General features: G+C 31.7%; 1 pseudogene across 1 annotated transcript; it reads left to right on the top strand.

The window, feature by feature from the left end:
• The first annotated feature begins 1,545 nt into the window (after window positions 1–1,545).
• On the top strand, window positions 1,546–11,191 carry LOC145138333 (xylan O-acetyltransferase 1-like; annotated as a pseudogene). Its single transcript, XR_013721444.1, has 4 exons — window positions 1,546–2,198; window positions 2,295–2,466; window positions 10,584–10,783; window positions 10,952–11,191. The product of XR_013721444.1 is annotated as a xylan O-acetyltransferase 1-like (transcript).
• Window positions 11,192–12,208: the final 1,017 nt, after the last annotated feature.

Here is a 12,208-nt window from a genome sequence, read left to right as displayed (position 1 = left end):
ACTGATGGATAATTGATTTGTTCCACATGGCTACATCACCGACTCTATGCACTGCCATACCCACCACTGATTTGCATCTAATTCTTCATCATCGTTATCTGGTCTCCGATGCCCCTGGGCAAATGGTGGAGATCAAAGGTCAGATTAGGAAGAAGAAGAAATGGTGTAGAGGAGCGAAACTTAGTTGTTACCGATGGAGGCTCCGTCAAAGGTGGATGATTGGTCTCTACAGAGATGGTGATTCCGATCTGGTAAGGGGATGAACTTAGAGACAAATTGGAACACTGATCGAGAGAGAGAGAGAGAGAGAGAGAGAGAGTCATTTTTTGTATTTATTTATTAATTATAAAATAGTTAAAAAAAGAAAGAAGAATGAAAAATAAATATATTAAGGGTATTTTAGTATTTTCAATTTGGAGAGGGACCTTTTCCACATACAAACTAGCTCAAAATGACCACCAATCCAAAAAAGTCACGGTTTGAACTAAAACCCCAAAAATACGCATACCACAAGGACCATATTTGCAGTTTTGTCTTTATAACATGTACATAACTATATACCGATTTTCCAAACTAACTTATATTAACAAACCAATCTCAAACCCTCTTTTTTTTCAAATTAACCTATATTAAAACCCTATTATATATTACAAAAAAAAATAAAAAAATAAAAATAAAAATACACCTCATCACAACACCCACCTCGACCGACGTTTTCTTCTCTTTTTTTTTTAATTATTTTTTTTATTTTTTTGTTTCTATCTCGAATAAAACCAAAGATGGAGATCGAAAAATATTGAACACTGGATTTTATTATGCAAAATCCTCATAAAACCAACACCCATCAACTCATTGAAGACAATCACCTTTCACCAAATTCCTCCTTAATCTTCCCCATAAATGTCTCTGTATATGCTTCTCTCTACATCTCCAGCCGCTTCTCCCTCCGTCGGAAAATCTCTAGCTATCTCTTGCCCTACACCGCTGCCATGCAGTGGCGGAGGCAGGATTTAAGAATAAGGGGGGCTGACAGCCTCATAAGGTTGTGGGTGTATATTATGAACATCTTATTTAGTATTATCACTAACCGAATGCAATTATGGGTCATGCACATCGTCTATTCGTTTGAAAAAAGAAATTTCTTGCTAATAATTTACCCTATAAATTTATAATTATAATCAACCAAATTATCAAATCATAATTAAATTATTAATTACAAGTAACAGTAAATAAAGTATGCAATACAAATAAAAATTTACCTTTTTTAATTAGAGAACTGAAATCGTTGATGTAACAGTGTTGCCGGCAATTTGTTAATTGAAAATTAATCTCTTCGACGAATAAAAGTAACCACCCATTGTCTTGAACTCTGATGAATCATCGAATAATAAACACTATTTATAAACAAATGGGGTATTCTTGCTACTTTCGAATAATAAAGACTATTTATAAACAAATGTGGTATTCTTGCTACTTACAAATTGACATAGATGGATATTTACAAATTGACATAGATGGATATTTATTAATAACAAGGGGTGGTTATAAAGTCGGCCGTGGCCTCTTAATTCTCATACCCTTATGAGTCATTGTTTTATAAATATATATTAATTGTCTTTTTAAAGTAATTAGGAGGGGCTCAAGCATTCATCAATACATCGATGTGGGAGTAGGAGTTAATTTATCATTGGCTCATCTTATATCTTATAATACTATAGTTGCAACTTGAAAAGAGGTTGGAGGGGGCAAAGCACCTGGCAGCCCCCCACTGCCTCCGCCACTGCTGCCATGCATCACCGCAAAAATAACTACCTCTCTGTTTCCGTCCTCCTCCTCTCTCTCTTCCTCATCGGAATCATCTTCCACAACGAAGACGTCAGATCTTTAACACGGTTCACGTTTCAGAAAATCCAATCCCATGAAAAGCCACTTTCAGAGTCGAACAATAATGAGCAAAAGAGCTCGAAGTTGTCATCGACGGCGGATGCTGCAGCGGAAGACGATGAAGACATGGAACATCCACCGGAAAGCTGCAATATTTTCGATGGGAAATGGGTTTTTGACGATTTGACACGCCCTTTGTATAAAGAAGACGAGTGTGAATTTCTCACAGAACAGGTTACGTGCATGAAAAATGGGCGACAAGATTCTATGTATCAGAAGTGGAGGTGGTAGCCTAAAGACTGTAATTTGCCAAAGTAAGCACGCTCGGTTCTTCCATTTTTTTTAACTGGAATTACTTGTTGAAATTAAATTCTTGATGAGATTATTTATTTGTTTGGGAGATGAAATAGGTTTAGAGGGAAATTGTTGGTGGAGAAACTGAAGAACAAGAGGCTTATGTTCGTTGGAGATTCTTTAAATAGAAATCAATGGGAATCAATGGTGTGCATGGTTCAATCGGTTGCTAGTTCAGGAAGAAAAAGCTTGATCCGAACTGGGTCTCTCTCCATTTTCAGAATCGAGGTTTCTTTTTTCTCTCTTTCTCTCTCTCACACACAGACAAACGGGTCAACTTTCATGAGATCGACAATCTGAATAATTTGCAGCGTTTCTTATTATAATTGATATTTGCCATCGATTTTCAAGAACAAGAATTGTATAATACCATTGTGGCACGTTTTACTATCTTGAACTGCTATCTTACGCTTCATTTTGTTGATTTTTTTAATCCAACTTTAATAAAATGGCCCCTATATTCTTCTTTTTTATTCATAAACCATAAAATTGCAACAGAATTTTACAAAATAGCTCCTTTATTGTTCTTTTTTATTCATAAAAAGTTACAAAAATTATCTTTAGATACTTTTTATCAATGTTCTAAATAACGTAAGGCGTGGCTTGGCGGCAAGGTCAAAGTTAAGCCATGACAAGCCTTGGCGAGCCATGACGTTTTTCAAAGCGTGACTATTTTATATATATTAAAAAAGATAAATCATATAATTATTGAATTTCATCAAGTATATCAAGTTTTTAGAAGTGTTATATTAGTATTTAATATAAAAAGTTAACAAAAACTCAATTATTTTAGGTCCGATAAATAAAACAAAAAAAACAAAAAAACTCAAGCCTTGAAAAAAACTCGTGCCATAACGCGATAAGACGCGCCTTGATACGTTATTTGGACGTCACGCTTAACAAACTCGTCTTGAACATTTTCGTAACAGCTACACCACGTCTCGTGAGGCGTGCCATGGCGCGTTTTTTAGAACCATGCTTTTTATAGACAAATTGACCTATACTTATTTCCTTTAAATTTTTTATGTTTTAATTAAAGCCCATATTATCATACAGTATTTTCCTATTCATATATGCGATTTTCTATCTTGGGTTATGGTGTATAATAACTATTGTTTGTAGATTTTACAAACCATGCAAGTTACAAAATATATCCCTAAATTAATCTTCCCTTTTTTTAAAAACCATCTTACATTTATTTCGTTTATATTTTTGGTGTTTTGTAATCCATTATCATACACCATTTTTCTATTTATGTATACGATTTTTTATCTTGCATCGTCTTTCGTGTATAATAACAATTGTTTGTAGAAAGAAGAAGTTTGCTAGCCTACCGATAAGATTATAACACTCATGCTTCTTTAAGTTAGGATGGGGTTTTGAAACCTAATGGCTCCAAATATTTTTTTCTATATATTTTTTAATTGTAGGTCACATTATCTGCCAAGCTTGCTCCACATCCATCAAGAGCAAACTTTTGTTTTTTTTCTTTTTATGCTCAGAGTATGTTCACTAAACTGTTATATTATCGTCACTACATCCTTACTGACACACCACTAGCCTTTGGAAAGGTTAACACTCCACATCATTTATATTTTTTAAAATTTTTTTTAGCATTAGATTAAATAAAAAAACATTATTTAAACTTAAATAATCATTTTACTAATAAAAAAAATTACATTAAAATTAAATAAATATTTTACTAATTTTTAAAATTAAATGAACTTATATATAGGTGAGGGTTTAATTTAATTCAAAGGTAAGTGGGAGGGTATTATAATGAGAACAAAAGACAATCTCAAGGACCAGTTGTAACTTTAATTAAAAACAAAAATGAATCCTCCTTTTAAAGTATTAGCTGGTTTTCCTTCTTGGTTTTCTTCTGTTTTATGAAAAAACGTGTTTGTGACCATTTCCGACGAGCTTCGTTCGAGAACATAGAAGGATTTGGGACCGTTTTCATGCACCCGATCACAGCTTTTGTATTCATCCGTGAATAGCCCCACTCCACAACACGTGTAGAAATGTCCTCCACGTCAGATTTCATGCATAGGAATGTACCCCATACGTTTAGCTTTAGGCTGGTGGGTGTGGGCAACATGTTAAGACATGTTATCATACCCAAAATTTCCCAACTCATATGCCATGTCATCTTTAACACCATTTGATTTATGTAGGAAATGGTGTGCAAATGTTATAACATGTTAAGAGATACAAAGAGAGTTAGAGAGAGAGTGAGATAATGGCTTTTGATTGGTTGATTCTCACGTTACTTCCCATGACCATGGTAACATTTTTTAACATAACATCAAATAACATGAGAGGGGGGCGGTGTTCCGGTGTTATGGCGCCGTTATGGGAGGTGCCAAATCAGCATAACGCCTTATGGCGTTGCCCATACCGAGTAGACTTATAGTTTTCACCAAAATATAATTTCGTTTTTCTTTTTATATTATTTTATCTAGACACTCATATTTTTTTTTACAGCTTTAACCCAATTTAAAAAACTTCTACAATTTTTTTCGAAGATATAACAAAAAATAGCACTAGTTTTTTTGGGTTATCCTTTTTACAACTTATTGTCATTGCGGCCCAAATATGCCACATATCTCAAACCCGATCAAAATATTGGTTTTATTTACATTTTTCAAATGTGATTTGTTTTGTTCAAACACTCACCATCTTTTTTTCTATTTTAATCCAAAAATTTCAAACTGTTCCATGGTTTTGGTCCAAGCTTTAAGCAAAAAAAAAAAAAAAAGATTACAACTTAGTTTTTTTAGATCTTATTGTTTACGGTACTTCACATTTATATCCACACCAAAACACGCCAATCATGTTGCGTGAAGATCAGAAAACTCAACCTCCAATCGCCACCTCCGGAAAATCAGAAAACTCAACCTCCGCCCACCACCAACCACCCGCTACCATTTTTGGTCAACCCAACTAGTGTTCAACGTGTCCCTTCCTTCACCGTCAACCACTAGTTAAAACCAAAGCCGTAATAAACCACCACAAGGAATGAGGCCTATGCCGGCGACATTTTCAGCAACTATGCAGACGACATGTGGTCAGGAAAGGCTATAGAGACGACATGTCGTCTGTAAAAAGTCGTTGGCATAGTCTTGTCGGTAAAAGTTGAAAATGTCTTCGGGATAGATGTCGTCGATACAGAGCAACCAATGCCAACGACATGTCGTCTTCAAAGGTCGTCGGAGTGATTTTCGAGGAAATTTTTTTTATTATAAACCTATTCAAACGACTTATCGTCGGTATAAAGATCAACTTTACCGACAACATGTGGTCTTGACAGGTGCAAGTAATGTCGACGACTTGTAGTCGGGAAAAATGGACGGGAGACAACCTCCGTTCTAGTAATAGAGACGATTGTTGGTACATGTGAAACCGTTTTGACAGTTATAAAGTTATACCGACGACATGTCGTCTCCTCATCGGTATTTTTTTTTTAATATTTTTCACAGATTTTTGTTATATATATCAAATCTGTTTTTTTAAAACAAATCCAAATAGTATATATGCAGAATAATATCAAACACTTAATAACCATAACAAACCATTAAAACTCAAATTCAAATTCTACTACGTATCAAAAAAAAAATCTTCAACAAACATTGTTCAAAAATAACATAAAAGTCAATCATAATCTTCATTGTTCTCGTTCTCGTTCTCCTCCTCCTCCTCGTCGAGCTCGTTGGTTGGTCCGGGGGTATTTTGTGAAAACATATTGGGATTAAATTGGAATTGTGGCATTGGTTGTGGTTGGAAGTTACGACGGACGCGAATGTGTTATTATATGTCGTCGGGACAGTTGGACTTTTACCGACGACATATGTCGTCGGGATAGGTGTTGTCAGTACATATTGTTATTCTTGTAGTGTAACATATTCAAAACAAAACCCAACATACATTTCAGAAACCTAAAAATTTAGATTCGAAAACAAAAACCAATAATCAAAAGAATCGTAGATTCTAATTGATGGGGCGGAGGAATCCACGAGGTAGGGATGGTTGTGGCATTGTAGTGCTGAGAGGAGGTGAGGTGGCGATGGTGGTGTTGCAGTGTATAGCATGTTAGTACAACGAGGCAGTGTGGTCATGGAAAAGGAAGACGAAGGATGTAGAGATGTGGCCGGTGATGGAGGAAGAGTTGGTGGTCGGCAACGAGGCAGCACGACTAGGAGGCGAAGAGCGGAGATGCTGCTAGCAAGAAGCGGAGGAGGGCATGCTTGGTTTATGTATTTCGGTGGAATCCATAAGAATTGTATTCTAGTTTTCACCATCTGATGCGTTTCGTTGTCAATTAGATATATTTGGATTCCGTCAAAATCTATATTTAATGGAATTTATTATTCCTAGGGTAAAAGGACATTTATTTACTAGTTTATAACCCGTGAGAAATACGGTTATAAAATTAATAAAACTATTGTATTAAAAAATAAAATTATTAATCAATTATTTTAAATAAATTATTACTTAAAAGATAATTTTTGGATAAAATTTTATCAATTTTCATTTATAAATTGTATAGAACACCCTTAAAATTTTATCAACTTAAAAGTAATAAATTGACATTTTCATTTATAAATTGTATAGAACCCGTTAAAATTTTATACAATTTTATTTTAAGAAAATAGAAATCTCCAAAAAACGACAAGTGGAAAATAAAAATTTTAAAACTCCCACAAAATGACATGTGTCAAAATAAAGGAGAAGAGAACATGTGGCAAAAAGGTTTTTATTTATTTGATTAGATTATCCATAAATAATTTCCTGCATTTTGCTCAAATCCATATGATTAGAAGCTCTTTATACCAAAAACTTAAATACTTCAATTTTTTCGAAAATTAAACTATTCTGACCCAAACAAATACATTAGATATAACTAAAACACGTAATACGATCACATAATCCTAATCAAAACTATAATGAGCTAAAATCGAAAAATCATACCTTATTTGCTATGAACTCCGAGAATTTACAAATAACTTCTAACCCCAATTTCTCCATTAACATTTTCATGCAAAGTAGGGTGTTGTAATTTGAGAAGGATCGGTGAACCATTAAAGCTGACCTATTTTAAGTTGCCAAAAAAAAAATTAATCCTCTTTTCATATCATTGAATCCAAAATTCCACAATCAAAATAAAAGGATGAGGGTGGTTATGTTATCACTGCAATCAAACACACTAATGAAGACAAAACTAATATGTAATTCTTATAAGAATAGAATAATACACTCGTTTTTCATTCCAATCAAAAGTCCATTCTCTCTCCTGATATACACAACAATCTATTATCCTGTTAATACAACAATACAAACAAAGAATAAGAAAAATGTCTTTTAAAGGATATATATTAATGAAAAAAATGTCTCTTAGAAGATAAACCTGATGAAAAAATGTCTCTTGGAAGATAATTTTTAAAAACAAACAAAAATTCAAAGACCATCTCGTTTTTCAATCCAATCAAAAGTACATTACTTTACTTTGCAATTTGCCGTTAGTTTTTTCTTTCCATTTCCCCCGGTAGGACATTATTTTTTTTCAAATATTTTTTAAACATTTTTTGTCCATAAATCATTTCATTCAAATAGTACATAAAAACTAATAAGCTTGCCTCGTAGCTTTTTCAGAATTAGGATATCAAAGCATGAGTCTTTCTGCATAATTATGACCATGTGGTAAACTTGCGTTCATCGTGGCAATGAGATTATAAGAAAATTATTTGGGTTATCCAAGAATTAACCATCTTCAAAATTTAACCAAAATAGTATAACCATTCAAAATAAACCATACATTTTAAGGTTCATATACAAAGTCAAGTAGTTTGATGAGATACACAAATAAGAACACCATTGTATTTTCTTAATTCGGTAATTCATCTTTTATGAAAACTGGATAAAAAAAAAAGATGAACTCATTTTTCTTTAGAAGGTTGACAAATAATTGATGATTAAGTACCTTTCTTCATTCTCATGGTTTGAGTGATGTTTTCTTTTGAATTGTGTGATAGGGCATCAAGCTTGAATTGAATCATAATTAAATGAATCTGTAATAACCAACCAAAAAAAAAATAAAAAACAAACGTCAATGACAATAATTTGCTAACCCATTAAACTCTGCATCTTTTCTATGATTTAAGATTACGACTAACTAATGTGTAAGTTCTTGAAGTAATAATTATAAAAACCTAAAGTTTGTAAACGAAAACCATATATATCATAACACTTGGCAAGTTGTGAAATATAGACAAACCAAATAAATGGAGGTAGCACGATTCTCATCATACCATATACACCTTTTCTTCATTTTACAGTAATGATGGTACTCAATTAAAAAACTAATTTTACAAAATAATATGGTATTAATGGTTTTAATTATGTTTTAAATACATCATATACTGTGAAGTAAATAAGTGATAACTTGATTCAAACTTGTAGGCAACCTGCCGATTAAAAAAATAATAAAAATGGCTCATCTCAACAGACAACCTCCAGAAATTCAAGAAAAATAAAAGAAGCAAATTAGTATTAATGTGATGCAAAATGTTATTCACTTCTCAACACATTATCATCTTCAATCATTAACACAAGAACTTCCCCGATGATGTAGCTAAATGTTATTCCCTTCCATATCCAATCCTATTGTCTAATACCATCATACATTTCATCAAACACGTTATATGCATTCATATAAAACTTACTATCTTCTCAAAAAACCACTAACCCATTTTCAACATATAAGCAAAACAATCAACAGGATCTGGGAGGAGATTGCTTTTACACAAATTCACAAGTTAAAACAAATTTGGTTGTAAAATACCAAAAATGATGGTTTCAGTTTGGATCATAACTGTAAGGAAAGCTAGAAAGAAGAATGGATGGGGATGCGTAGAAACAATAAAAAGAATTGATTGTATCAGATTACGTTATAAGTCTGTCTAACTACTTGTGGAAAACATACCTTCAAGAGAAGCATGAGGTTTCTATCAAAAGTACCAAACCAAGAAGGAGAAAAAGAGAAGGCAGAGAGGAATTGAAGCAAAGAAGTACCAACTCAAGATTGTTGAATCAACGGGAGGGTCGATGATGATTTCCACCTAATGTCACTGAATGATGATGAAGAAGAAGAAGAAGAAGAGTGCATAACAAACTTTACATGTGAGAATCACAACATCTTGAAGAATCATCGGTGCTTCTCGTCTTCAATTAGTGTTTTGACAGATAAATGGAGCGAGAAGGGATTTTGAGAGATAGTAGGAGGAGGAGGAGTGTGCTATAATATCAAGAAGAGAATGATTTGAAATTGAGAAATATCGAGAGAAATCAGGCAATTGCAGAGAATGCGGGTGGACGAATCAAGTATCCATTTTAATGGGATTTTAAATGAGTTTGAATTTTTTTGGAAGATCACGTTCGTGATTTTACTGCATTGTGAGTTGAAATGACCAAAAGGCAATTTCGGAATATCACTTAGACATTTTGAGCGGGAAAAATAACTTGGGAGAGGCTGAGAAATTGACACGTGGCAATTTATTACTTATTTATTAGATTAGGGGATTCATTAATAACTCGATATGATTAAACTGCCACATCTACATATTAGTTATGTCTACAATAGACAACAGTTATTCTTGCGACTATATATGCCGTCGATTATCATATTCACGCATAATATTCATATGGATTATATAACTGATGAATTACTAAAATAATGTTGTAAAATGATTCCATTGGACATGGAACTTGTTTATTTCATCCATCAAATACGCTTCATTAAACAATCTAATTAAACAATCTAATAAAAACATGCATTGGTTTTTATTAAAAAAAATAGTGTAAAGTTTATGTGACAAAAATAACATGTCACTGTACAAGTCCATTTTGTGGATGTGTTATTTTTTTGGTTTATTTTGGACAACATACTTCTATTTTTTTAATATTAAAACCTAAAACATTTCATTGTATTGTATCAATTGGACAAAATAGATCTTCTGCAATGGCTGAAAGTTAAAAAGTAGTTGGTATTCTATGTAACATATACACCTTATAAAGTGGAAATCAACTTAAAGTGTGTTGCTATTAAATGTATGATTTCACAATGATTGTGGCATTGATTAAGAAGTCATGTAAGTCACAGCAATTTACATATTTAATTATTAGCTTCTAATAAAAGCTGTTGAGATGCATAATTGTAAAAGAAATGTGCCAAATCAAATATAAAATAACCAAAAACCCAACTTATGTTTTACTATATGTTATTGATCAATGGTTTTCATAAACATTACAAGTTCGAAAAGAAAACACTTGACTTTGTGTTTTTTCAGGATTATAATGCCACAGTGGAATTTTATTGGGCCCCATATTTGGTACAATCAAACTCCGATGACCCAGAGTTGCATAATATTTCAGACAAGATTATCATGCCAAAATCAATCAATATTCATGGTCAGAATTGGAAAAATGTTGACTATTTGGTCTTCAACACATACATTTGGTGGATGAACACAGAAAACATGAAAGTCTCGTAAGCATCATTTAACATATATATACATATAAATGGAAGTATATTACTATTTATTTACGAATGAAATAGATTAAGACTGGAGAATATATATATATATATATATATATATATATATATATATATATATATATATATATATATATATATATATATATATATTATTCGTAGGCGAGGATCATTTGATGAAGGAGCAATAGAGTATGATGAAATCAAGAGGACCGTAGCATATGCACGCGTGTTGAAGACATGGGGCGAATGGGTTGATAAAAATATAAACCCTAATCGTACCATGGTCTTTTTCAATAGCATGTCTCCCGTCCATATTAAGTAAGTTTCCATTTTAATAATCTAATATATTCCATATAACATGTTATGTTAAAAGAACAAACTCTTATTTTTATAGAAAAATTAATTAAGTTATTATATAATATTCACATTGCACGAAAACTAGAAAAATACATATATGTACCTTTCCTATGTTATATAAAGTTGCCAAAAGTTAGTCATGCCTATTTGACCAACTAATTAGCATGTTACTCAACTTGGTCCATGTGTTGAAAAATTGTCTTTAATTATTTGGAAGGTCACATGTAATTAATAGTAAATAAATAGTAATATACTTCCATTTATATGTATTATAGTATTATACATTAACTTTATTTATGAGACAAACTTAATGTATTTTGAAAAATACATATGCTATATATATATATATATATATATATATATATATATATATATATATATATATATATAGTGAATGTATGTATGTTGTGCAGGTTAAAATTATTTAGTTATAATTTTGACAAATATATGCTGTTGAAAAAGATGTCATTGACTTTAAGTATACAATATTAATTTATGCACTAAGTTGATATATAAAACTCAGTTTCTTTGAATAATATTGTAAGATAAACATATATAGTCATATTTTTCAATTCCCTCTACTTATGGCTTATATGTAAAAAATATTAATATAATTATCGATTTAGTGTTAGTTTTGACTATTGTTATTATTAATTAATTTAAAGTTTATTTAATTTATTGAGTATTACTTTCAATTATTGTTATGGTTAAGTAATTTAAAAATATCTTCTTTAGCAAACATTTTGCTACTCATCCACCTTAAGCATCTATTTAAGATAAGGGTATTTTGGGAAATCCGATAAATAAGGAGCATTTTATTTGTAGAGGGGTAATTCAAATATTTTACTTATTTAGTTTGTTATGCTAGAGTATTATAAGAAGATAATAGGAATGATGGTAAATATATCTTTTGTGAAATCTGGAATTCATTTCTTTGGAAGAGTAACCTATCCTTTTGTTCATAAATAATTTGAGTAATAGTGATGAAATTATAATCTCTTCTATATTTTTTTACTTGCAATTAGATTAAGTGAATTTATAGCATATTAATTCATAGAG

Source organism: Lactuca virosa, chromosome 9 (genome assembly GCF_052849685.1).
Source record: "Lactuca virosa cultivar CGN04683 chromosome 9, Lactuca_virosa_CGN04683_v6, whole genome shotgun sequence".
Lineage (NCBI taxonomy): Eukaryota > Viridiplantae > Streptophyta > Magnoliopsida > Asterales > Asteraceae > Lactuca > Lactuca virosa.
The sequence above is the reverse complement of the archived record's forward strand: the minus strand, read 5'-3'. Positions and strand labels throughout refer to the sequence as shown.